The 27,866-nt window shown below is 39.8% G+C and overlaps 1 protein-coding gene across 3 annotated transcripts in view; it reads right to left on the bottom strand.

Moving 5' to 3' along the window:
• The window catches only part of KANSL1 (KAT8 regulatory NSL complex subunit 1), a 188,010-nt gene extending 160,543 nt beyond the window's left edge, over nucleotides 1-27,467 (bottom strand). Inside the window, exons 1-2 of one of the 3 annotated variants that reach the window (XM_059907027.1) lie at nucleotides 27,453-27,467; nucleotides 25,396-25,534 (exon numbers count right to left, since the gene is read on the bottom strand). The gene's annotated coding sequence lies outside the window, so the exon portion shown is untranslated. Of the gene's footprint in view, nucleotides 1-25,395; nucleotides 25,535-26,660; nucleotides 26,718-26,912; nucleotides 26,930-27,452 lie in introns of those variants that run through there. The other 2 variants (XM_059907028.1, XM_059907026.1) reach the window with 2 other exon arrangements.
• Nucleotides 27,468-27,866: the final 399 nt, after the last annotated feature.

The raw sequence follows: 27,866 nt of genomic DNA, 5'->3' as shown, positions 1-27,866 counted from the left end.
TTCACTGCTATGCTAAAAGTTTAACAAAGAACTCCATAGAGAAACCCAAATCTCACAACAAAAAGCAAACTTCCACTTTCCTACCAGAGTTGGTTTAAAGTGGTGGCACTTTATCATTTCTCATGACCAGTTTGTCAGTACAATATCTTATTCCTTTTCCAAAATAGGGCCTTAAAATAATGGAAGATTTTCTAGATTAAAAAAATTCAGCAATATAATGCAAAGTGTCACATTTACATAAATTATAATCCACTATCCTTTAAAACTAAAGAAAAAGTTGCCAAAAGATGAATCCAGTGCTTAGAGGCTTAAAAAAGGAACTCTCGTATTCATCAAAATATTACTTTAAATTACAGAACAACAAAAAATGTTTCCAACAATTAAATCATCAAATGCAGCAGATGAGAAAGATATGCTCTACTACCAAAAAGGAAGATGAGAAACGCTCAATACTTTTTTGTGGCTTACCAAAACCAATATCCGGTGGTATGCGTCACTTCTGTTAGGCCAAAAAACAGCCCAACAGCTTGTCCTCCCACAAACTTTAACTCACTAGCTCCTACAGCATCTACACCTATATTTCCATTTGTACCCTTAAAATCACACTCTCAATCATAGTCATGGTTCTCAAATATCAAAAGAAAGTCACAGGGTCAAATTACACAAGAATAAAAAAAAATATGTATACATATTTGTATACACATCCAAAAGAGATCCTAGTCTTGGCTTTTTAAATTATAATCCTGGGGGGGTGGATTTAGTTGATTGAAAAATGTATACACACATCTCCACATAAATAGTTATTCCACAAAATACAGCAGAAAGTGTTGAACACAATTCTAAAACCAATAGATGGCGAACTAGAGCCCTAATGTGAGGATTCTGAAATCCAAATGAGCAGAATGAAAATACCAAATAAGGCATAGCCCTTTGCAGTGTATACTTAAATATTATGTTCAAAGACACTCACCACAAAATAATTAATTTTACTACTGCTTCGATTCTTAAAACTCAACTGTCAGATTTAATTAGGCCCCCAAATAACCAAGGTTATAAAATACATTCTTTTCAAATGATTAAGAAAGAGGTGGAAATGCTCATTTTTAAACATGCATTTTGGGTAAAAATAAATCCCCACTTTCCCCTTTTCTCACTGCTTAGCGCAAGAGTAGGGAGTTCACAGTGTTTATGGCACTTAAATCAATTTGTTTTACATTGTTATCTCGAATCAGATGTCTTTCTGCTCAGACACCAATTTTTTCAAATAAGGACATTCAAAGGTGAGCTACTACAGACACAAAAATCTTAGACAAATACATTTTCTTAAAATTTCCCCCCAAAACACAGTGGATGTCAAGGCTGATTAAAACACACACACACACACACACACACACACACACACACGCTTCTCTGGTGGCGCAGTGGTTAAGAATCCGCCTGCCAATGCAGGGGACACGGGTTCGAGCCCTGGTCCGGGAAGATCCCACATGCCGCTGAGCAATGAAGCCCATGCGCCACAACTACTGAGCCTGCGCTCTAGAGCCCGCGTACCACAACTGCTGAAGCCCACGCGCCTAGAGCCCGTGCTCCGCAACAAGAGAAGCCACCTCAGTGAGAAGCCCGCGCACTGCAACCAAGAGTAGCCCCCGCTCGCCACAACTAGAGAAAGCCCACACACAGCAACAAAGACCCAATGAAGCCTAAATAAATAAATAAATTTATTTTTTTAAAAAAAACATACTACTCATTTTCCTAATCATTCTTGGAATAGTCATTGTGATTGACTGTCCTCCAATATCCACTCTATCCTAGTAGATTAGTTTCAACCCATTCTCTTTGCCAGTGATTGGTTGGGAATGGGCATGAAATGTAATCCTGGCCAATGTGACACAAGTGGAAGCCCACTGGAAGGCCTCCAGGAGAGAATTGTGAGAAAAGATTCTTCAGTCCTAAAGATGAGATGAGGAAGAAACAGTCCCTTTTCAGGTAATGCTGAACATGACACTTCACACTGCTACAGTCACCTTACAGCAAGCCTGAAGATGCCACCAACATCAAAGAGAGCAGAATGGAGAACTGGCAAGTACCTTGATCCTTGGTGACAGCATTAAATGATTATATCAAACAATCCTGACATCTGCAAGACTTCTGCACTTCCAGCTACATGAGACCAAGGTAACAACAAATATTTCTTTATTGTTTAAGCCAATTTGAATTAGGTTCCTATACCTGAAGTCAAAAACATACTGATTATTTTCTCATATTTTAGAGTATTTGTATACTCTAAAATACTTTATGGATAATTTATATTGTCATATTTTATATAACCTATAGACCAGTCCTTTCCTCATATACACAACTCTGTACCCATCCATGTCTTTATGTGTTCTTTCTGCCCTGAAAAAGAGGACCATCCCTCCTCACCACCAATCCTTGTTCATTCCTCTCCCCCAATCCACCTCTAATTTACTTTTCCTGCAAGAAACAGTAATAAGAGAATTCCCTGGCAGTCCAGTGGTTAGTACTTGGCACTTTCACTGCCATGGGCCCGGGTTCGACCCCTGGTTGGGGAACTAAGATTCCACAAGCCGGATAAATAATAGAATAGGAAAGAAAGAAAAAGAAAACAGTAATAATAACAATAATGTAGATAATTGGCACTGTATTACCCTGCTCTTGGTTAAATGCTCTCTGTAATTCCTCTGAGGTTGTTTTCATATACCAATCTTGCCTCCTGAAGCCAGCCTCAAAGCTCTTAAAAGTAGGAACTATGATTATTCCAACTTCTCTGATTTATTACCCTGGTCTATATAATAAACATACTCCAAAAAGGCACTTTAACTTCTTCACCATATATCTTCTAACAACCCAGAAATTCCTAAGCAGAATATTCTATCACAAATTCAGTATTTCATATGTCCGAACCAATCTCAAAAGGACAAGGGATTATTCTGTGTTGTACTTAAAAAAAAAAAAGCAATTATTAAAGTAACTCAGGAGAGAAAGTCCTAAAGCCTAAACCATTTAGTTTCAAAAGGACAGGGACCCAGTTTTTCTTATTTGCCATTGCATCCCAGGGACCTAGTCCAGATATCAGAGAAATGAACACATCAATCTATATAAGACAATTATTAAAATTATATCATGGAAGAAACATCTTTAAACTGAAATTGGTGCACGCTCTCATGTTAATATTCAGCCAGCTAAATATTAAGTAGAAAGCCAGGATAAACTGAACCAAAACTGGGAAATTTAAATAAAAGAATTTTGGATATTAGAAGGAATACAGAAGGCCATCTAATAAAAACCTCCAGATTTTATTATCAGGAAAATGAAACCAAGAGAAAATAGTTAGGAGACTGGCCAAAGCTAAAGCTGGAACACATGCTGGAATCCAGGTGTCAGTCTCCAATTCTCACTTTCCCCACTGTATCACCTGCCTTCCAGAGTTAGAGCCTCCCAACAGAAACATGCTACTCACCTGGAGAGTAAGAAGTGCAAACATGACAAAGGTATTAAACCTGAACAATACTACCAATTCAGTTTCATCAGTATCAAGACTTGGTCAAAGGTAAGTAAGAGAAAATCCTCACATTGATTACAATAAAGCGCCTCACATTGTTTACAATAAAGCACAAAGATCAAGATTTTTTTTCACTAAATGGAGGTCTCAACTAATTCACAATATCATATATTCTTATGTATTCAGTCCAATAGCAACAAACTTGCAGTAAGATTAAACAATTTAAGGCATTTGAAAAACTTGTCAATGACAAAGTATTATAAGAATGCATGGTATTCCTTAGTTTCAATCCCACCCAAAAACAAGATAATATTCTTCCTCATACTAAAGATATATAGGCTCTGGAATTTAGAGAAAGATATTATCTTACCATCTCACCACAGGAGTGATCCAATAACTCATTGAAAAGAAAAACTAATCTTTAGGCAGACTCATGATTTAACCGTGTTAGTACTGAGAATAGTAACTAAAGTTACAGATTAACCCTGAAAGCACTCCTCAATCTAGAAATAATTTATTTGGGGATATTTAAGAAGACAATACTAAAATTCAACTGAATACAACTGTATCACTTAAAGAAACAAGTCAGGTTCTCCCAGGCCATCAGCTATGTTAAGACTTAACAACCAGGATTGATGGTTTTCTCCTCTGCAGTCCCAGATTTCAAAGTAGCTACACAAGCACTGACTTCTAATACATGCAGTTTAACCAGAACTTTACATGAATATTTTAATAAAGTTTCTCAAGGAGTTAAATTAAACAAACATACAAAAAACTACTGATTAAATAAACTGATTATTTAGGTGGATTTTAATAAATTCTAATGCTTTGAACTTTAGTATAGAACGTTTTAAAATTCTCCAATAATTAGAATTAACCAAAAAAGTTAATTGACCAAACGTAACAGGAGTATTTTAATATACTGATTTTGCAGATAAGGCAATGTCAAATAAAGGAATCTGCCTAAGACCTAAACACTGTATCAGATAATAAATGTCAGAACATGCCCCAAATTTACCAAAAAACTGCCTGGCTTCTTTTCCAAATGATACGTAAAGGTAAACATGGAGAACTTCAAGGCAGCTGTGAGCACCCAAGTTGTGGAGGGCCTGATAGAGAGTCAGAAGGGGAAAAAATGTTCACAGAGAAAAGGAGGCAACAAGTGCACAAGGCAAAAGGCATTCTAAAAAAAATTTTTAAGTGAGTTGCTGAGTCCAAAGTTAAGATGCAACTTCTAAAATCTTGCTCTGATGGCACAGTGAACCTAGGGATTATGGAGATAGCACATCACACCTGTTCCCTCCAATAGAGAGGCACACCATTCTTGGAAAGGACATTACTTTTTAATCCACTGATTCCTGGATTCCTGAACTGGGTTCTCATGTACAGTGTGCAGCATACAGCTATGGACTAGGAAGTAACTGAAGCCACTCAACAGACAGGAGACATCTTGCTGGAGTGTCGATTTAATCAAAGATTATAGTAAAATCGGATACACTTTTGTTAAAATAAACACATATATTACAGAACAAAATGCAAAATTGTCATTTTTTCAAGATAGAGAAGGAGTCTTCAGAGAAATGCTCTTTTTGTGACAAGCTGCTTTGGACAACCCCAGATCTTGACAGTACTTTAGGAGAAGCATTTGTAGATAAATATGCATGCCCAAAAACCCTGAATGTAGTCCCTTTATACAGATGATGAAACCTGAAAACATCTAATGTAAAAATTGTTGTGGGTACAATATTATAAATGAGACCATAAGCTACTGAGAGAACATGACTGGAATTCAGGAAATGCTGAAGTCCCTGTCTTATCTCTGTCACTCATTTACTAAGAAATCATATATAATTTTCTTAACGGCAATCTTTTTTCATTTCTGGATTAGACTGACAAAAATAATAGAACATAATATTCAGTATTTTCAGCCATATTCCAAATTAATTCTCACAATCAAATTTAGAAACAAATTTATCTAACAAAATTGTCTCAAATGATCTAGCTCTAGCTTCAACTAATAGAACAACAACAACAAAAAATAGCCTAATGAAACTATATGTTTTATGGTATAAAGAAGAAAAAAATCCTTCTGTGTAGAGGAGGAGAAAACCTACTCACACGTCCTAGAATTTCTATGGTGGCAATGTCAAAATGTGATCTTGCTGGTAACATTTAGGCTAGGGCATTGAATTTTTATAACATGACAACAGTAATACTTGTATTCCTGCCTTGAATGACTTTCTTTGATTTTTCAATAAAACTAGATATCCCCTTAAAGCCCTATTATTAATTCCCAATCATTCATAAACATTTACTGAGTGTCTACTGGATGCTAAACACTATAGTACCTCTGGAAAAAAATGCTAAGTCACCATCATAAACTATGTGGTAGCCAAAAAAAAAAAATCCTTTCTATTCGCTGATATTTTAAACAGTAATTCAAAGCCAAGAAGTAGTAAGAGAACAATCAGCAAAATTTGAGTGCTTTATGCTTCCAATTCAACTCTCTTCTGGCCCTTTTGGGAAGCTTTTGTAGACCACCCTAAGAATGCTAAAATTAGGTGTTATTTATGGCATAACTAGAATGAGGTAACAAAACAAGTACCTCAAAAATAAAACTAAGAGAAGAGGTTAAGGGAACCAAGTAGGAGACAAGGATCTGAAGTGCCAGACTTGGAACCTCTACCCTGAATGCCTCAAGATAGGGAAAAGGTCAAGAAAAGGAAAATTTGTGACCTAGTCCAACTGTATTTAATTCTACATCTTTGTTTTTATTTTTTTAATTTTATTTATTTATTTTGGCTGCGTTGTGTCTTCGTTGGTGCACATGGGCTTTCTCTAGTTGTGGTGAGCGGGAGCTGCTCTTTGTTGCAGTGCGCGGGCTTCTCATTGAGGTGGCTTCTCTTGTTGCGGAGCACGGGCTCTAGGCCACAGGCTTCAGTAGCCGTGGCACGCGGGCTCAGTAGTTGTGGCACATGGGCCCTAGAGCATAGGCTCAGTAGTTGTGGTGCACGGGCTTAGTTGCTCCGCGGCATGTGGGATCTTCCCGGACCAGGGCTCGAACCCATGTCCCCTGCATTGGCAGGCGGATTCTTAACCACTGCGCCACCAGGGAAGCCCTACGTCTTTCTTTCATTCTCAAATATTTGCTCTTGCCCCGTGGGAAGGCTTCTAGATTTCTTGTGATTGCCACAAATTTAATAACTCATAATTTCTTAAACATTAGTTGTATTAACTATTATCTTCATTCAGTACTTAGGCAATTAGAATTTACTATTGCTAAATGAATGTCCAAAATTAAACCAAAATTATTTCAAGATGAAGTCAGAATACATCTCAACTCATTTGATAAGGCTGTTATTACCCTGACACCAAAACCAGACAAAGACATCACAAGAAAACTACAGACCAATATCGTTCATGGATATAGATGTAAAAACTCCTCAACAAAACACCAGCAAGTGAATCCATCAACATAAGAAGGATTGTACACCTTTGCTAAGTGTGATTAATTCAAGGAATTCAAGGTTGGTTTAATATCTGAAAGTCAATTAATGTAATACATCATATTAATAAGGAAAAAAAACCACATGATCATCTCAATTGATGCAAAAAAAGCGTCTGACAAAATCCAATACCCTTTCTTGATAAAAACACACAGGAAATGAAGGAAATTTTCTTAACCTGAGAAAAGGCATCTATGAAAAACCCACAGCTAACATCATACTTAATGGAGAAAGACTGAATACTTTCTCCTTAAAACCAGGAACAAAACAAGGATGTCTGCTCTCAACACTTCTATTCAACATTGTACTAGAGGGCTTCCCTGGTGGCACAGTGGTTAAGAATCTGCCTGTCAGTGCGGGGGACACGGGTTTGAGCCCTGGTCCAGGAAGATCCCACATGCTGCAAAGCAACTAAGCCCATGCTCCACAACTACTGAGCCTGTGCTGTAGAGGCCACAAGCCACAACTACTGAGCCCATGTGCCACAACTATAGAAGCCCGTGTGCCTAGAGCCCATGCTCTGCAACAAGAGAAGCCACTGCAATGAGAAGCCCACACACTGCAACGAAGAGTAGCCCCTGCTCCCTGCAACTAGAGAAAACCCCACGTGCAGCAATGAAGACCCAATGCAGCCAAACATAAATGAATAAATAAAATTTTTAAAGAAATATTGTACTAGAGATTCTAGCCAGGACAATTAGGCAAAAAAAAAAGAAATTAAAAGCTTTCAGGTTACAAAGGAACAAGTAAAACTAGTACAATTTGTACAAGACATAATCTTGTATATAAAAAATCCTAAGGAGCCCACAAATAAACTATTAGAGCTAATAAACATATCCATCAATGTTACAGAATTCAAGATCACTATACAAATAAATACCAATTGTATTTTGATACAATAGCAACAATCTGAAATGAAATTAAGAAAACTCCATTTATAATAACATCAAAAAGAATAAAATACTTAGAAATAAATTTAACAAAGAAAGTATAAACCTTATAATTTGAAAACTACAAAAACTGTCACAAGAAGTTAAAGAAGTCCTAATTAAGTGGAAAGGCATCCCATGTTCATGGATCAGAAGATGTAAATTTGTTAAGATGGCAATACTCCCTAAATTGATCTATATATTAATTCAATTCCAGAATATCCAAAACAATCTTGAAAAGGAAGAACAAAGTTGAAGGACTCACACTTCTTGATTTCAAAACTTAATTCAAGGCTATAGAAATCAAAACAGTGTGGTACTGGCATAAGGATAGACATATAAATCAATGGAATATAGTTTAACAGTCCAGAAACAAACACTCACATTCACAGTCAATTGACTTTTGGCAAGGGTGCCAAGACAATTCAATGGGAGGCAAGTGAGGTAGGAGTGGGGGTTGGATAGTCTTTTCAGCAAAAGGTTGTGGGGCAACTGGATATTCACATGCAGTAGAATAAAGTTGGACCCCTATCTCACACCATGCACAAAAATTAACTCAAAATGTATCATAGACTTAAATATAAGAGTTAAAACCATAAAATTCCTAGAAGAAAACAAGAATAAATCTTCATTATCTTGGATTACACAATGGTTTTTAGACATGGTACCAAAAGCACAAATGACAAGAAAAAATAAGTAGACTGAACTTCAAAATTATAAAATTTTGTGCATTAAAGGACACCATCAAGGGACTTCCCTGGTGGCACAGTGGTTAAGAATCCCCCTGCTAATGCAGGGGACACAGGTTCAAGCCCTGGTCCAGGAAGATCCCACATGCCACAGAGCAGCTAAGCCCGCAAGCCACAACTACTGAGCCTGCGTACCACAACTACTGAAGCCCATGAGCCTAGAGCCCATGCTCCACAACAAGAGAAGCCACCACGATGAGAAGTCCGTGCACCAAAACAAAGAGTAGCCCCTGCTCGCCACAACTAGAGAAAGCCCATGCACAGTAACAAAGACCCAACACAACCAAAAATAAATAAATTAATTTTTTAAAAAAAGGACCCCATCAAGAAAGTGAAAACAGCCCATGAAATGAGAGAAAATATTTAAAATTCATGTGTGACAAGGGACTTGTATCCAGAATATATAAAGAACTCTTAGGACTCAACAATAAAAAGACAATGGAGTTTAAAAATGGCAATGAGGGCTTCCCTGGTGGCGCAGTGGTTGAAGGTCTGCCTGCCAATGCAGGGGACACGGGTTCGAGCCCTGGTCTGGGAAGATCCCACATGCCGCGGAGCGACTGAGCCCGTGAGCCACAATTGCTGAGCCTGCACGTCTGGAGCCTGTGCTCCGCAACGGGAGAGGCCACGATAGTGAGAGGCCCGCGCACCGCGATGAAGAGTGGCCCCCGCTTGCCGCAACTAGAGAAAGCCCTCACACAGAAACGAAGACCCAACACAGCCATAAATAAATAAATTTTAAAAATTAAAAAAAAAAATGGCAATGAATGTGACAGAAATAGACATTTCTCTGAAGATACACAAATGGCTAATAAGCATATGAAAAGGGCCCATCATCATTTGCTATCAGAAAAATTAATTCAAAACCACAATGAGATACCCTTCACACCCACTAGCATGGCTATAATCAAAACGATAGACAATTACAAGTGTTAAAAGGATGTGGAGAAACTGGAACCCTCACAATGGGGCATATCCATACAATGGAATATTACTCAGCCATAAAAGGAATGAAAAGCTGACATATGATACAACGCAGATGAACCTTGAAAACATGCTAAGTGAAAGAAGCTAGTCACAAAACAGCTCATACTGTATGATTCCATTTACATGAAATGTCCAGCAAGGACAAATCATAGAGACAGAAACTAGATTAGTGGCTGCCAGGGGCTAGGGGACAAAAGGAAATAGAGAGTGACTACTAATAGATATAGGGTTTCTTTTGAGGGTGTTGAAAATGTTCTAAAATTAGTTTGTGGTGATGGAAGCACAACTCTGTGAATACACTAAAAAAAAATTGTATGTTTTAAATGGGTAAATTTTATGATATGTGAAATGAATATCAGTAAAGCTATTTAAAAAAAAAAAGATGAAGCCAAAATAATACTTAATTTCTAAACAACTTCACTGTGCAAAAAAAATGTTAAACTACTTGTAAAAATATCAGAAGACAAGCGTAATTCTGCAATTTATTTCCACTTGAGAGATTACCTCAGAGCACTAATATGCTTTCATGTTACACTTGCAACCTCATTGCCAGCAGTATATATAAGCAAAAATTAGGTCCTCGTCAAACTCAAGTTATTCAACTTACTCAAGTAAATTATTCTAAATTACTTTATGTAAGAATGAAATAAGGAAGATACAACACGTCATAGATAAAATCAGTCATCTATAGGAATGATACAAACTAGGACATCAATAAGCCAGTGAAGAGTTTAAAGAACACAAAATCCTATTCCTGGAAGGGTTATCTTCAGTGAGATAGGATTGGAATGTATTATTATTTTAAAAGCTTAAACAAAAGTAGCAATATTATACTCTGCCCAAAGAATATTATAACAGATGGTTGGCAAGGCTTCTGTAAAAGGGTAGTTCAAAGAGAAAAAACTTGGCATTGTCATTCCCAGTTCTACCTGGAGTATAAAGAAAACTGCCCTGGTTCACAAATACAGGATCTGAGAGGAAGAGTATGTGCTGAACAGGAAAGAGTATGCTGATCAGTCAACTCATTTCTGAGCCAGATTGATCATTTTATTTTTGCCCCTATAAATCAACAATTTATTTTTGTTTCATGGTCCAATCAATATAGATGTGATTAGCAGATGAATCTATCCCCTAGCAATCAACAGACTGATGTGATTAATGCTGGACTGGCATTCAAGTTCTAGTTCTACCACCAAGCAGCGACGTGACTTAGGGCAAATGACTTCACTGCTCTCAGTTTCCTCATGTAGAAAACAAGACAGCCTGACTAACTTAAAACCAAGGTTTCTTTTCAACTCTAAAACTCAATGATTCAGAAACCTGAAAACTACAATAGTAACAATGATGTGTGGTTCAAGAATCTGTGTGTTCAACACTACAAAACTTCTTTGAAGGGAACTGATATAAAAATTTAAATAACACAATAAATGCTTTCTCAAAAAAAAAAATTAGAACCTACTAATAAGACATACACATATAACAGAACTTGGTTCTAAATTATAATCAGAAACTGACATATATGACTCACTAGTAATAGAGATAAGAAACACACTTAACCAATATTCTGTAAAGTCAGGAAAAACTAAAAATGTATTATATGGTTACCCAATTTTAGAAGGAAGATCTAGACTTTGGCTAGATAAAACTAAAGTTATGTTTAAAAGGCAAATGTGTAATACAAAGCATAGAGATGGACTTTAAAAATACTTGACTATAAGAAAGCAAAAAAGTCAGATGCTCAAACAAAATGTTTAAATTGCTATGTAGTGTGGGGGGAGCGGAGGAGAGTAGGAGTGGGGAGAGGAAAAGGAAAATAACTTTTCTCAAAATAGACAATAAAAATGAGGGACTTCCCTGGTGGCGCGGTGGTTGAGAGTCCGCCTGCCAATGCAGGGGATACGGGTTCGATCCCTGGTCCAGGAAGATCCCACATGCCGCGGAGCAACTAGGCCTGTGTGCCACGGCTGCTGAGCCTGTGCTCTAGAGCCCGTGAGCCCGCATGCTGCAACTACTGAAGCCCGTGCGCCTAGAGTCCATGCTCCACAACAGGAGAAGCCCCCGCTCTCTGCAGCTAGAGAGAGCCTGCACGCAGCAATGAGGACCCAACGCAACCAAAACACACATAAAATAAAAATTAAAAAAAAAAAAAAATGAGGAAAAGCAATAAAATACCATAAATTATAGCAGATCAGGAGACCTAAGGCCTATGTAGGCAAAACAACAATTAAAACCTTGCAAGAGGGACTTCCCTGGTGGTCCAGTGGTTAAGACTCTGAGCTCCCAATGCAGGGGGCCCAGGTTTGATCCCTGGTTGGGGAACTAGATCCCGCATGCATGCTGCAACTAAGAGTTCGCATGCCGCAACCAAAGAGTCCGTGTACCACAACTAAAAGATCCCGCATGCCAGCAACGAAGATCCCGCATGCCGCAACTAAGACGCAGTGCAGCCTAAATAAAATAAATAAATAAATGTTTTTAAAAATATAATAAATAAATAAATAAACCTTGCAAGAAAATGCAAAGCCACAGAGAGGTGGTTTAAATATATAAAAAGCCAGATGCTGAATAAAGACTGGATGGAGCACTTGATAAACAGGGTATAAACAGTGACAAGAGCAAGACAACTGACAGGCCTAACTGTAATTTGCTTCAATACTTACTGAAGAAGATATAAGGAAGAAATCTATTTCTACTTTAAAGCATATGAGTCACTGACAGTGAATTAAATTCATCATTAAACAAACAAGATGCTTCCAAACTAATATATCACATGTTAGGTAGTCATGAAGTCCCAAAGTACTCGCATTTAAAAAGAATTTATGTATAAAATTATAAAATTGCAAGGAAGAACCTACTGACAGTCATCTGAGAGAAGTGACCTCCAATAAGACCCAAGAGGACGGAATCGAGATCTCTTTCCTTTATCAACAAAATTTACCCAGCCCCTTGCTCAACTCCTGGCATATTTTGGCACTCAATAAATATTCGCTGAACAAAAATGAACAAAAACATGCCATCAATATAACTCCCATCTATTCAAGAGAAAGGCTCTGGCTGTGAGCTTCAAATCGGTCAAACTGGCAAACCTCTACTAGAGGATGAGATCAGAAGACATATCAGCATAAATAACCTTCTGAGGAAAAGACAAACATGGCTTCTAAAAGAAGAAATCACACCACACCAGTCTACCCAAACTCTCTGAGGAGAAAGTATGTGAATATAACTTATTTAGGCTTTTATAAAAGTCTTGACAAGAGTCTAAATAAAAGGCTATTTTTAAAAAGCCTGAGTGGCCACAGAGTTGAGAATATTTCCCGTGGATGGGGTGTGGTTTATGAGACTGACACACCGTGTACTGCGCAAAGGGGGCAGGTTTACACAGGGCATGACACATAGAAAACTATGGGTGGACGGACGCTGAGGTACTTCCCCGGGAAGTATAAGCAGACGATTGATCTTAGGTAATGTTTCAGAAATGCTATATTTAACATTTTCATAAATTATATGAAAGGTATACAGAGAATTCCCCATTTTGCAGATGGAATGATGAGCTTCCTGACAGTGAAATATTGCACTAAATTGGAAAAATAAGGGAACTGAGAGGTGGAGAAAAATTTTAAGTATATCAAATGAGAAACATTTGCAAAAACTAGGATGTATTTTCAGTTTAGAGAATACTTTGCAAGCATGAAAGGTGTCTAAATATCTGCAGGGCTGTCCAGCAGAAGAGAAACTAGAGTTGCTCCAGGCAGTTCCTGTGTAGACAAAATTAGGCCCAAAGTGGAAACTGCAGAGGGACACATTTCAACTAACATAAGGTCAAGCTTTCTAAGCACCAGACCAGACCTAACTGAAAGGGTGATTCTTACTCTGAATTATCTCTTAAGAGCCCACTGAGATTACAAGCTCCTAAAGTACTGCAGGCAGGAAAACAGCAGGTATTAACAGCATGCAGCATGGAAAAATGAAAAGTAAAGCATTTACAGGAAAAAAATCTAAGTTGTACCTAAAGGATGCATGGCTTCTAGTTAAAAAAGAAATTTTTGAATAATTACAGAATGTTACTTAAAGACAATGTGATTTTTGTATGCAAAGCGGGGAGGGATTGCAAATTCTACTGCCAACAAGGAAAAGACTGTGAATAGAACATATTTTCCTATCCTTCTAACAAATCATAATTTAGCTGTATCTGAAATGCAGTTATGATTGGTTACCATAAATCCAGAAAGGCAAAGCAGTGCTGACAAAGATCCAGAGAAGTATACGTAAATGGAATGACTAAGAGGCTGAAGGAGATGTCACTGGAGATTACATTTTAAAGTCAATCATCTTCAACTGAGAAACATGAAAGCCAAGGGGCACTATGATCAAAATCAGAAAATGTATCAATATGGTAAATACTAATTTATTCATCAAATCTTGGTACAATACATTAAGCTTTTAAACTTGAAAAGATAGATCTTTTTTTCCACAAAAGATAAAAAGAAAGTTGTAGAACGTGTTATCACCAAGCAGTATTTAGGGTTAAGAATACTCAAGAAGTATACAAATTTATGTATATTAAGTCCATTCTGGGCTCCTATAGGATAGAAGTGACATCTGAGGTGAGGCCTTAAGTTTCTGAGGTTAACATCTTATAATTGCCTCACATCAAAACATTCCTTGGTGCCATCTGAGACATGACAATTGGCTGACAGCTCCCTAACAGACTCAGTAAGGCTTGCTGGTATAGTTCTTGTTATTTTTATTATAATTTTTAAAATTTATTTATTTTTATTTTTATTTATTTTTGGCTGCGTTGGGTCTTTGTTACTGCGCGCGGGCTTTCTCTAGTTGCGCGGAGCAGTGGTTTCTCTTGTTGCAGAGCACGGGCTCTAGGCTCGCGGGCTCAACAGTTGTGGCTCGCAGGCTCTAGAGCACTGGTCAGTAGTTATGGTGCATGGGCTTAGTTGCTCCACGGCATGCGGGATCTTCCCGGACCAGGGCTCGAACCCATGTCCCCTGCATTGGCAGGCAGATTCTTAACCACTGCGCCACCAGGGAAGCCCTATAGTTCTTTTTAGTCCTTTATCTATGTATGTACAGTTGTCCCTTGAACAACACAGGTTTGAACTGGTCCACTTATACTCGGATTTTTTCCAATCAATACATACTACGCAATGCTCAATTGAATCCCTGGATGTGGAACTGCAGATACAGAGGGCCTACTGTAAAGTTATATGTGGATTTTCTACTGCACAGAGGTCAGCGCCCCCAATTCTTGCATTGTTCCATGTGTGTAATATATATATATATATATATATATATATATATATATATATATATATATATGTATATATATATATATATATGTGTGTGTATCTTCTTTATCTTTTATATATTTAGAATCCTTATATATCTCTATATCCTGAATTTTTCATTTATCATATACTCAACATTCTAAGACATTAAAAGTTCTTTAAAAATATTGTTTTATGGCTGTATAATAATTCACCATTAAATACGCCATAATTTACCCATTAATCTCACTGCTCATTCAAGTTTATTCCCAATTCTCACTTGTATAATGCTACAATGAATATCTTTAGTCACAAATCTTTCTATATATCTCTATATTTTCCCCCTTAAGATAAATTCCTAGAAGTGGAATTACTGAGTTAAAAGACAGTTTAAGGTTTTTTGATATATGTTGCCAAAATACCTTCCAGAAAAATTGGGCCCAATGCACACTTCCACTAGCAGTTTTAGAGACTGCCCCCTCACTACCTTTGACCATACAGCTCAATTGACAATTTGATAGGCTAAAAAAAAGTAGTATATCATTTTTATCTGAATTCCTTTGATTACTTATCAGAATAAAAATGTTTCTTATATGCTTCTTGGTCATTTGTGTTTCTTCTTTGTGAACTCTGATCATGACCTTTGTCAATAAGGCATTTTTACTTTCTTTCGGCCTTGACAAACTGAAAACCAGCTGAGATGGAGTCACATACCAGTGACTTCAGCTCCCCCTGCTGGCCAAAAAATTACTACCATGATCAAGACCTAGATTAAAGTACCACGTAGACTACACTTAAAAGCTTGCCATTTTCTGGGCTGTTGCTACAAACGCAATTTATACACGGTGATAAAAGATAAAACATTATGTGTCTAAACCCATACTTAACAGAGCTGTGATGGGAAAGGAGAAAGGGGATACCTGATCACTAATGTTTAATGATTAGTGTCACAAAAAATGTTTAAATTATAATCAGTTCACTGCCAAATTACTACCTGGATGGAACATTACAAGCATAAAATTCATTTCTCTATACTTTATTTTTATTGCTGTTATTTTTTTTTATGGCCGCACCGCGTGGGCGCTTTCTGTATCTTAGTTCCCTGACCAGGGATTGAACTCAGGGCCACAGCAATGAAAGGGCCAAGTCCTAACTAACCACTGGACCACCAGGGAAGTCCCTATACTTTATTCCAACAATGTAAAAACATTCTAGTTGCCAGATGACACTGGGTTGTCAGCACACTGGTTCTCTTTTTTAAAAGCAAAAATAAGAAAACAAAAACACCTATGCGCCCTTCATCATTCAATGAACGATTTAAAAACAAAAAACAAAACCCTCTTTGTAACCCTTATTCCAAAGCTACAAAGCTGCTCACACTAAACAGATTGGGTCCTATAGTTCCAAAGGGTAAGGCCAGGATTGGCGAATGGATGTAACTAACTCAGCTTTCCCACTGATACCCTCTTAAAGATGCATTTCACAGGTTGGGCAGTGCAGTGCTCAGACCATTCATTCATTCAACACATTTACTACATGTCATCACTTTGCAAGCAGTGATGATGGAAGACAGGACACAGCCCCTACTCTCAAAGAACTTGGAGACGAGCTGCGTGGAGAAGCAAACCTGCAATCACTGTACAACAGAAGTGCTAGGGATGCACACACAAAGGCAAAGCCTGGGTGCACAGGAAGCTCTCCACGTCAGTTACTGCTGTTACTACACCTCACTGTTATTCAAGAACTAGGACAAGTATGTTTCTAGAACAGGGCAGGAGGTCACTTTAAACAGTGGCAACTGCTTGTGTGAAGGCCCAGGGGCAAAGGAGCAACAAGGTGTACAGAAGGAACTACAAACAGCAGCTCAACGCTGCTGAGCGCAGAGAGCTCAGGAAGGAGCAGAGGAAGTGATCTGGGCCAAGGGCCTGTGTGCTTGGCAAAAGCGTGTGAACTTCACCTCGAAAGCCAGGTAAGCCATGGGGAGGAAACATATGGTCATATGAGGAGACCATTTAGCGCTGGGAAAAACACATTTGCAGATCATCAGTATATGGATGTGGGACTCATACAGAGTGAGACACAAACTTATCTAAGATGTCACTCAGGAATTACACAGGCTGGGAGGAGAGAAGGCCAAGGCAAGGCAAACACTGATTGAAAGAGAAAAAATGTCTGCAAAGAAAACTGAGAAGGAAGAGCCAGAGACGACAGCGACGACAGAAAGAGGCAGCGCTCAGACCACCTGTACTGCACTGTGCGCCAGGCACTCACCTATGTGCTTTTCATGTATTAACGCATTGCCTCCTCACAACAGTCCTGTAATGTTCAGTGCCATTATTTTTAATATTATTTTTCTCATTTTTCAGGTGAGGTAACTGAGGCACAGAGAGGCACACAGTAAGTGCAGAGCTGAAATCTGAATCTAGGAGACTCACTGCAGAGTCCACGTTCTGTATCATGACTCTACAGTGCCTTTCAGAAAGGACGACAGGAAGCCAGGAGGGACCACTACCACCACAGCCGGGGAGGACGGTCAAAGACCACAAGGAGGCCTCAGAAGATAAGGGCAGAAAGGGCAGGTACAGTAGAACACATAGGAAGAAGCTACAAATACTTCATTGGCAAAGGGACCAGTGGTCGCAGTTTAAGCGTTTTGCGTTCGTAAAGCGAGAGACTTGAGTGTGTTTATAAGCTGAGGGACAAGAGCCAACAGGGAATGGGAGGGTGAAAATGGGTTGGGAAAAGGTACAAATGACAGCCAGAGGTCCCTAACAAGGAGGAAGAAAACAGCTCAAGAGACCAGAGAGGTGGCCTAGTATAAGAAGAAACAAATACAGGGACAGTGTTGGGCCCAAGATGAGTCCCTTCCCTGACAGGCTCTGTGCTCTATGACCGAAGAGGCAAAGTCACTGGGGGAAAGAGGTTTTCTTTGTAAGCAAGGCAGATGTTCCACTTCTGAAGAAGCCCCCACAGTCAGATGCTTTTAGAGGGACTTCCCTGGTGGTGCAGTAGGTAAGGCTCTGCGCTCCCAATGCAGGGGGCCCAGGTTCGATCCCTGGTCAGGGAACTAGATCCCAAGTGCATGCCACAACTAAGGAGCCCGTGTGCCACAAACAAGGAGCTGGCAAGCCGCAACTAAGGAGCCCACAAGCTGCAACTAAAGAGCCCGCCTGCCACACCTAAGGAGCCCGCCTACAGCAGCTAAGACCCAGTGCAACCAAATAAATAAATAATTTTTTTTTAAAGATGCTTTTAGAATTATAACATTAATTTATATTCTTTATTTGATTCTTTTACTCCTGTTTTCACTCTTATCTAGCTGTCTCATTAAATTATGATCTAGGTTGCAAACATTTCACAAGATGATTTCTAAGCAAGAAAAAAATCTAGCAAAAACTAAAATCACTAGACTGTTCAGAATAGAAAGATAATTTTTTAAAAAGATAATATTTTTCCATTTCTTCAAGTCAAGTACGTGAATATACTCTCTGAGCTTCCAGAACTTACTATGGCTACTCCCATTGTCCTCTGGAGCAAACCAGCCAACAATGCCCAGAGCTGCTCTCCCGCTCACGGCTTGACTTCTCTCCCCATTTCTGCCTCAGCCTGGTCAGTACTCTCTCTGGCCTAGTCAAATGGCCCCTCGGCCCACAGTCCAAACAGTTATCCAATACCATGAACTCCTTCACTTCAGGATAGGGACACAGGAAAAGGAATTTGGGAACTAGCCTCTGATAACAACTAACAAAGCAATTTCATGACACATATTTATCTAAAGCAGTTCCAGACCACTGTAAAAATCGGATGAAAGCAATGGACCCTTCCTCTCCGTAAAATGCACACAGGCAAAACCACATCATTTTGCATCAGACTGTCAAAAAGCTGTCATCTTCATGTTATCCTATCCACAGAAAAGTCCCTCCAGCCATCGTTAAAGATCTATTTACTCTTCCTTGGCAAATAATTTATATAAGCTTAGTTTGCTGATATCCTAACCTACCACAGAAAGAAGGCATTAAAATAAAGGGGAGAGTTTCTGGAGGCTGGAACAAGGCCAGTAACAGCCGGATACTAAGGTAGGAGATCAGGAAAGTAGATAATCACAGACTAAAGAAAATGAAGACTAGCCCGAGAGTATGTAATACATGCACACTACTCCATGAATACAGTTTATTTTACGGCCTCCAAAGGCACGTTACATTTCAGCACAGTACAATAAGTGGTGGGCATAGTGTAGATCTTCCATAATTTTGAATTATTATTAAAAAATAAAATTTTGTTCAGAGCACTTTTTTTTTTTTTTTTAATTTGGCTGCGTGGCTTGTGGGATCTTAGTTCCCCAACCAGGGATCGAACCCAGGCCCTCCGCAGTGACAGCAAGGAATCCTAACCACTGGACCACCAGGGAATTCCCCAGAGTGCCTCTTAAAGAGGCAGAAAAGCATGTAAAAGCACCTTTTAGAAAAATTTTCACCTAAGTAAACTTTTAAAGTTGTAACACTAGTTTCAGGAGAGGAAACCATCAAACAAAGGTACATACAGGCCAGTTGAGAAAGGTAAGATTTTAAAACAAAACAGAAAGGTCAGCAGCAGCCAGATTATCATGTGTCTATATGCTACATCAAAAAGGTTGAACTTTACCCTAAAGGCAAATAGGAGGGGAATGGCGGCAGAGGGCGGGCCAAATCAGTCAGGCCAGAGAAGGAACTTCCTCAAGGTCCTGCTATTTCTGGAATGACCCATACTGTCAACCCCCCAAAGAAGCTAAATGCTGGAGGATAACCATGCCGGCTTCTTCAAGTACGGCATCTGACTGAACATAAAACATCTCTTTATTCACACAGAGAATGTGTTAATTCCACATTACTGAGTATCCTTAGCTCCCAAACCCCTCGAGAGAGATACCTGGGCTTAATTCTTACGTAGTGAGGAAATCCCAAGGTTTCATCAATTTCTTTTTTTTTTTTTTTTTTTTGCTGGAAGACAATTTTATTTTTATTTATTTATTTATTTATTTATTTATTTATTTTTAGTTATTTCTGAGATATACATTTTAAAGTAATAACTAGGATTATTACTTATAACATTATACCAGGGTTTCATCAATTTCCACAAAGGATGAGACATGGAGAACAGCCTGTAATCCTGACCTTAATTTTTCAAATCAGAATTTTACTGATAGCTAAAAGAAAAAGAATATTACCACCTTCTAAAGTTTCAATTTTATATAAATCTAAAGCTTCAATAACAAAATCTATATATTAAAGACAATTGAGATAAACAAGGCCCTACTGTATAGCGCAGGGAACTATAGTCAATATCTTGTAATAAACAATAATGGAAAAGCATCTGAAAAAGTGATTCAGTTATATATCACTTTGCTGTACACCAGAAACTAATACAACATTGTAAATCAACTATACTTCAATAAAAATTAATTAAAAAAATTAAGAAGACAAATGCATGAGACACCTAAAGAAATAATCTACTTCTTTAAATCATATGACCAATTTGCACCAAAATTTTCATTTCCTATGTGTAGGTGTTGACGGTCTGCTACCCATGATGAGTAACATTAGTCTATAGGGCTGATGAGGCTAATGGATGTTGTCATGGGTTGAATTTTGTCCCCCACGAAGAAGATATTTTGTACCACTAACCCCTAGTACCTCAGAATGTGACCTTAGTTGGAGAAAGAGTCTTTACAGAGGTAATCAAGTTAAAATGAGCTCATTAGGATGGGCCCTAATCCAGTACGACTGCTGTCCTTTTAAAAAGGAGAATTTTTGAACAAAAAAGACACATACACAGAGAGAACTCTGTGTACAGACTGGAGTTATGCTGCCACAAGCCAAGGACCTACCAGATGCTAGAGGAGAGACCTGGAAGAGATCCTGCCCCAGCACCTTCAGATGGAGCATGCCCCTGCCCTCAGACTTCTAGCCTCCAGAACTGAGAGACAATACATTTCTGTTGTTTAAGCCACTTAGTTTGTGGCACTTTGTTATGGCAGCCCTAGCAAACAGATGTCATGAAGAAAATTAGCAGCTTGTGTTTGTTGAGCACATACCAAGTGTTATTCTAAGCACTTCGCATCAACAAACTCATTTAGTCCTTACAAAATCCACCATAGGATCTAGGTACTACAATTATACACTTTTCACAGGTAAGGACACCAAGTCTCTAAGAGGATGAGACACTTGCCCAACATCAGGCAGAGCCCCCAACTATGACCACTAGCTACAAGGAACTATTATTTTTAGTAATTACTTTAATAACAGTAGTAGTTCACTAAGCCAAATCGCAGATATAATATACACAAAGATCCTCTGAAGTAAATGTTAATTTCATTTCCAGTACAAAGGAGGACCCTGAACCTCCGAGAGATTTTTAAATTTCTTAAAATTGCCCCACATCACATAACCAAGAATGTGATAGTGTATCTAATTGCCAACTGGAGGGAATAAACAATGAAAATCTTTTTTTTACTAACTTTAAGAGCAAGTGAAATTTTTTAATGCCTGACCTTGCAATTCAATACTAGAAATATAAACCTACAAATTTGAAATTCTTCAAGATCCCAGGAGAAAATGTGCCCTAGATTACAGTACCCTTTGTATATGCACCCCTTCAACCACTGTTCAAGAGCTGTTGCCCTCTCATTTGTGGCTCCTTGACATTTCTCTGACTTCCAGACACAGAAGAAGAAAAGATGTAAGGATTGGAAGTTTTTAAAAACTTTTTTGTATTTTTTGATTTTGATACAAACATCGGAAAGTGTGAAAAAAAAATATAATACAGCGAGAAGTCTCCTTCCCACTATGTCCTCTACCTGACCAGTTTCTAGACTTAACAGGTAACTGATGTCACCATTTTCTTGTTTATTCTTCTGAAGTGTTTTTTAATGCATATACAACAAGCCAATACAAATTTTCTTTTCTCCCTTCTTTTTTTTCAAAAAACACAAAGGGTAACATATCATACACACTTTTCTGCATCTTGCTTTTATTGCCTAAATGTTTATCCTGGAGATCTTTCCATATCCTATTGAATCATATTTTAATTATGTCCTTTTGTTTGTCAAGAATACTTTTTACTTGCTTTCATCATAGTTCAGTCTAGCACACAAGGCACTAGCACACAGGCAACCAGCAGTCCCTGAGAGCTACCTGAGACAACTGATGGTGGCACCATATCACACACCAAAGACCTTGTTATCTCTTCTCTCCATCTCATCTTCACTTTGATCTTTTCTCCAACTCACCCAATTCTCCTCCTCCTCCTCCCTGTTCTTCTCCCATCTCACACATACCCTAACCCTGACAACTGTACATAAAAACACCAAACATCACTGATACTGCTTAGTCATGGCTAGCAATAAAAAAGCTGCAGACCCCTGATATAGAGAAAGGGGTAAATAACTCCATGGGAACTAATTAACAAGAGTGCCTTAGGGACTTCCCTGGTGGTCCAGAGGATAAGACTCCTCACTCCCAATGCAGGGGGCCCAGGTTCGATCCCTGGTCGGGGAACTAGATCCTGCAGGCATGCCACAACTAAGACCCGGAGCAACCGAAATAAATAAATAAATGTTTTTTTTTGTTTTGTTTTTTTAAAAGAGTGCCTTGGGCTTCCCTGGTGGCGCAGTGGTTGAGAATCTGCCTGCCAATGCAGGGGACACGGGTTCGAGCCCTGGTCTGGGAAGATCCCACATGCCGCGGAGCAACCAGGCCTGTGTGCCACAATTACTGACCCTGCGCATCTGGAGCCTGTGCTCCGCAACACGAGAGGCCGCGATAGTGAGAGGCCCGCGCACCGCGATGAAGAATGGCCCCCACCTGCCGCAACTAGAGGAAGCCCTCGCACAGAAACGAAGACCCAACACAGCCAAAAATAAAATAAATAAGTAAATAAATAAATAAATTTTAAAAATGCAAAAAAAAAAAAGAGTGCCTTAAATTGAGGAGTTTTTGTTTGGAGTTATTTTTCCTTTGTTATTTATGTTTCTTTTTGTACTTTCATTCTTGGAAAGGGTGAGTATTGGTACTATTTTCTATAAGCCTGGGAAAAGAAATAAGCACATAATGAGGTCTGACGTTTAAGTAATGCCTTATAGAACTAGAGTTCATGCTGAAATAAGATAATCAGAAACAAAGTGTAAGAACTATAGAAAATAAATATTTTGGCTCCAAAGTATACATTTTAATTAGCCTACCTTTTTTTTTTTTTGACTTAAAAATAAGCAGTTGCAATCTGAAAACACATCTCAGAAACATTTTAAAGGTATTCACAAATGAAAAAGAGAATAAAGTTCCCTCTCTCTTTTTTATTTTCCATCCTGCAAGTTCAAAGTTATCCTTTTCCCATTCCCCCCCAAAAAAGTGCCTTTTTTTTTTTTTTTTTTTTATAAATTTATTTATTTATTTATGGCTGTGTTGGGTCTTCGTTTCTGTGCGAGGGCCTTCTCCAGTTGCGGCGAGTGGGGGCCACTCTTCATCGCAGTGCGTGGGCCTCTCATTATCGCGGCCTCTCTTGTTGCGGAGCACAGGCTCCAGACATGCAGGCTCAGTAGTTGTGGCCCACGGGCCTAGTTGCTCCGCGGCATGTGGGATCTTCCCAGACCAGGGCTCAAACCCGTGTCCCCTGCATTGGCAGGCAGACTCTCAACCACTGCGCCACCAGGGAAGCCCCAAAAAAGTGCCTTTTTCCCCTGCCCAGATCACACTACAGTTTTTAAGGGTTTTTCTTAAGTCATAAAAGGAGGAGGAAAATGTTAGCAAATAAAAAATTTGTTTAGACTCAGAAGAGGTCTTCCATTGAGCAAAGGGTTAAATTAAGGCAGTCACATAACTACATTCTTAAGTAGTTAACAGGTGGTAACACACAGTATGGAGTACTGACTTCACTCTGTATTCCTGTCATTCCAGAGGGCTTTGGTGCAACTTCAAGGGTTAGTGTAGAACTTGCCCAGGTTCAGAGATTTAGAGGTAAAATGTCATATATATAGATATATAGATATCTAATCTATATCTATAGAAATATAGATCTTAAAAAGCAGGTCTCTATGTATCTAATCCATTAGTTAAAACTGTAAAATAAAAATCTAATATATTGATCCCCAGTTCCTTGGGTTTCTACGGAACTAGAACCTGTGGATATCCCCTTGCCTGCTTCCTAAAGACAACAAATGCCACCAGGTCGTGGCACTAAACACTCAATACCAAAGAGAAATATTCTTGTACAAGGTCCTCCAGTTCCTATAGGTTCAGGACTTCTGGCTGGGTTTCCCATGCAACCCCTCCAACTCTACAGGGAGACTGGCTAGAAAAACTGTGTCTCTCTGGCTTCCTTTATACTAATATAAGCACTCCTCATCCAACAATAGCAGCTGCAACATAAATGAAGATGAGAACTCAGTCTACATTTACCTAAAGATTTCCCACAATCCAAATATTTAGTTTACACAGACTGCATTAATATCTGATTTATTCACTGCATTAATTTGGAATTCCACAGGACAGATTACCAGACAACAATCTTAACTACACTAGTATTTAGCTCTGAAGGAAGCAACCTGTGCCACCCCATGAAGCTGGTGGGGGTCTTCCATCACTCCTTATCTTTCCCCATCCTTCCTCCCATTTTCCTCCCTACGTGTATCTGAAGCTTTGTCCTCTGCTTAGTCCTAATGGAGACATATATGTACAAGAACTTGAAGTAGCCAAGAGACTGGAGAACCACCACATCACTGAAAGCTTTTTAATGTAAAGATCATCTGCCCACACTGCCCCCAAAGAGGCGCATCTTGTGAGATGAAACATGGCACAAAGTGCTACCTGTTGAGAAAAATGGTGTAAATTCGCATGCAAAGGACCAGGGAATAGCAGGAGAACTCTCCAACAGAGCTATACACATAAACGAACAGGTCTTAGAATGTTCTAACATACTAAATGAAGTTTCGGAGTAAATAAATGGCTAGTGACACATCTTTTGTAACACATGAATCAGCTACAGATTTGCAAGAGTGGGACACACCCTAGCACCTATGACACTAAAGTACCTGTTTGAAAGTGGACCTGGCTGTCTGAATTGCCAATCCATCCTACTGAGATTGGAACAGAATTTTACAACTATGTGGGTTGTCATAATTTAAAATTAAAAAATAAACACATCATTTTCATGGAAATTAATTTGAGAACTTCATTAATATTTTAACACCAATGATTAAGAACAGTAGCAATACAAAGTAAGGAGTAACTAATCAGTCCTAGGAAGCAAACACAACAGTTTTTTTGAGGGGAAAGGAATGTCGGGTAAGAGGGTTGACGAACTGCAAATTCAAGAACTAGAAAATCCTCAATTGTAAAGAAAAAGAAATAATATGAGGCCTTTAATTAAAAAAAAAAATAAAACACATCTTACCTTAAGAAGCATCCAAATAGCATTCATAGTGTCAGGAATAGTTCAGACAATACTCAGAAATGAGCAAGAAGGGAGTCTTAGTAATCCCCCAGTCACCAAGTATGAGCAGGAAGGAAAATCTTTTGTTTCAAGAAGGTATCTGAAAGAGAGGACTTTCATTTAGATTTAAAATAATCAAGAATAAGCAAATAAAAAAGAATAAGCAAATAGTTTAAGCTATCTGGACAGAGATTTGAAGTACTGTTTGCCTCACCATCTTGAAAAGATGTAGAAAATACCATCCCCTTTGGAAAAGGACAAATGTGTGTGGTATAGGTATCTCCGTATGTATGTAGAAATATATTTTTCCATAAAATTGGATTAAATGTATAACACATATTTTAGATAATATAAAATTGCTTATCAAATAATTAGAAAGCCAAAACCATTTTTCCCAGATAGAAAAATGATTATCCAGGGTACCTCATAAACACTATTAAAAAATGATTTGTTAACTGATCACCTAAAAAAGCTCCTTGCGGGGACTTCCCTGGTGGCCCAGGGGTTAAGAATCCACCTGCCAATGCAGGGGACATGGGTTTGAGCCCTAGTCCGGGAAGATCCCACATGCTGCGGAGCAACTAAGCCCGTGTGCCACAACTACTGAGTCTGTGCTCTAGAGCCCATGAGCCACAACTACTGAGCCTGCGTGCCACAACTACTGAAGCCTACACGCCTAGAGCCCATGCTCTGCAACAAGAGAAGCCACCGCAATGAGAAGCCTGTGTACCACAACGAAGACCCAACACAGCCAAAAATAAGTAAATAAAATAAATTTTTTTTAAAAAGCCCCTTGCCACGTTTAGTTTTATTTAATAAATTAAAACCTCTCTGATCATTCTGATTGTCCTAAATTTTCTTGAGTTTAAGTTGCAGAGCCCATTCTACATGAAAAGTAAAATCCATTCTTGACTAAAGTGCTACAAACAAAAGACTCTTCTTTCTTAGAGATCTTTAAAAGCAAACCAAACAACTTAATTTTGAGGATGGGAGGGAGGCAAGTTTGTCTGGAGGTAGGAGGATGGATTAAATGACCTCTTGTAGGATCCTTGCCCACGTCCTAGGCCTGAATGAAAATTCCAGCTTAACCAGTTACTGCTTCGCTTAAAATGGAGGCTTGCCCGAGTAGGGACAAAAATAACAGCACCCACCTCTGTAAAATAAATTTCAAAAAATTCAAAGAATATACAGTACCCTCATTTTTAAGAAAAATTAAAAATAAAAACCTCTGGAGTGGATTTGTTCTTCCTATGCGTTTGTCACTTCGGCTTCAAAGACTTGGCATCACTTTCCTTACCGCTCGTCGGATTTTTTTTTGAGGGGGGGAAGGTAGGGGGGAGTTTGACTCTTGACCCAAGTCTCGGGAGGGCTTAAGAGCCCCTCCATGATCCCCACCGCAAAAGCCAAGGGGCGAAGAGAAAGGGGAGAGCCCGAGTTCCCACCCCTCCCCCCACCCTGGACCCCAGTCCCAAACCTACCCCCCTTCCCACAGTGGTGCGACTCCTTCTGCCCCAAACCCATTGTTAGGGAGGGGGCGAAAGGGAGAGTGGGCTCAAGCAGGGGCGCCTGCGGCCGTTGCCCCGGCTCGCTTCAGGAGGGGGCGGCCCGAGGGATGCAGCTTCCCTTCCTCTCCGCGTCGGTCCGTCCCACCTCGGCTCGGCCTGGCGCCCCGGGCTCTGCTCAGCGCCCCCGGCCCCGGGCCCGGCCCAGCCCGCCCCCAGAGCAACAGGCCCCCAGCCCCTCTGCCCGCAACCTGGGGCCCAGGCCTGCGGGTGGGCGCGGGGCGGGGGTCCCTGTGCCCCACACACGCGTCCCCGCTCCCCCAGCCCAGCCGCTTCCAGGGCCCTCGGCGGCGCCCGCTCCCCGGGCCCGTCGGCCCCCCGCCTCCCGGCCGGGCCGCCCCCCCAGGTTCCCGCGGTCGGGGCCGCCTACCCTTCCCCACCATCACCCCTACCGACTCGTGCCCCCACCCCCTCGGGCACCAGTGCCAACGGCGGCTCCCCCAGCCCCGGACCTACCTGCACGGCTCAACCAAGCCTAGAAGTGGGGGCGGGGAATCTTCCGCCCTCCTATGTCTCTCATTGGCCCTTCCGAGGAACATCGGGAGCGCCATTGGCTGATGGAGGATGTCCGTCAGAGCGGTGGGGCGGGACAGAAGCGGAGAGGGATGCTGGTGCCTCGGCGTCTCTGTCTCTGGGTATCTCTCTGTCTCTGTCTCAGCTCCTGGAAATGAGAGACATTTGGATGAGAGGACTGGAAAGGGGCCTCAGGTGGAAGGAATAGAAATAGGAACCCTGGCAGAGCTTCCCACCAGTCTGCCACTCCGAACCCCCTACCTAAGTCCCCTTGAGATCCTCTTACCCATCACCCCCAACCCCGGCCCCTCACCCTTGTAGGTTCTTCATCCAGGAAGCGATGTGATGAAAACTCGA

Source organism: Balaenoptera ricei, chromosome 20 (genome assembly GCF_028023285.1).
Source record: "Balaenoptera ricei isolate mBalRic1 chromosome 20, mBalRic1.hap2, whole genome shotgun sequence".
In the NCBI taxonomy this organism is placed as follows: domain Eukaryota; kingdom Metazoa; phylum Chordata; class Mammalia; order Artiodactyla; family Balaenopteridae; genus Balaenoptera; species Balaenoptera ricei.
This window is presented reverse-complemented; position numbering and strand designations above follow the sequence as displayed.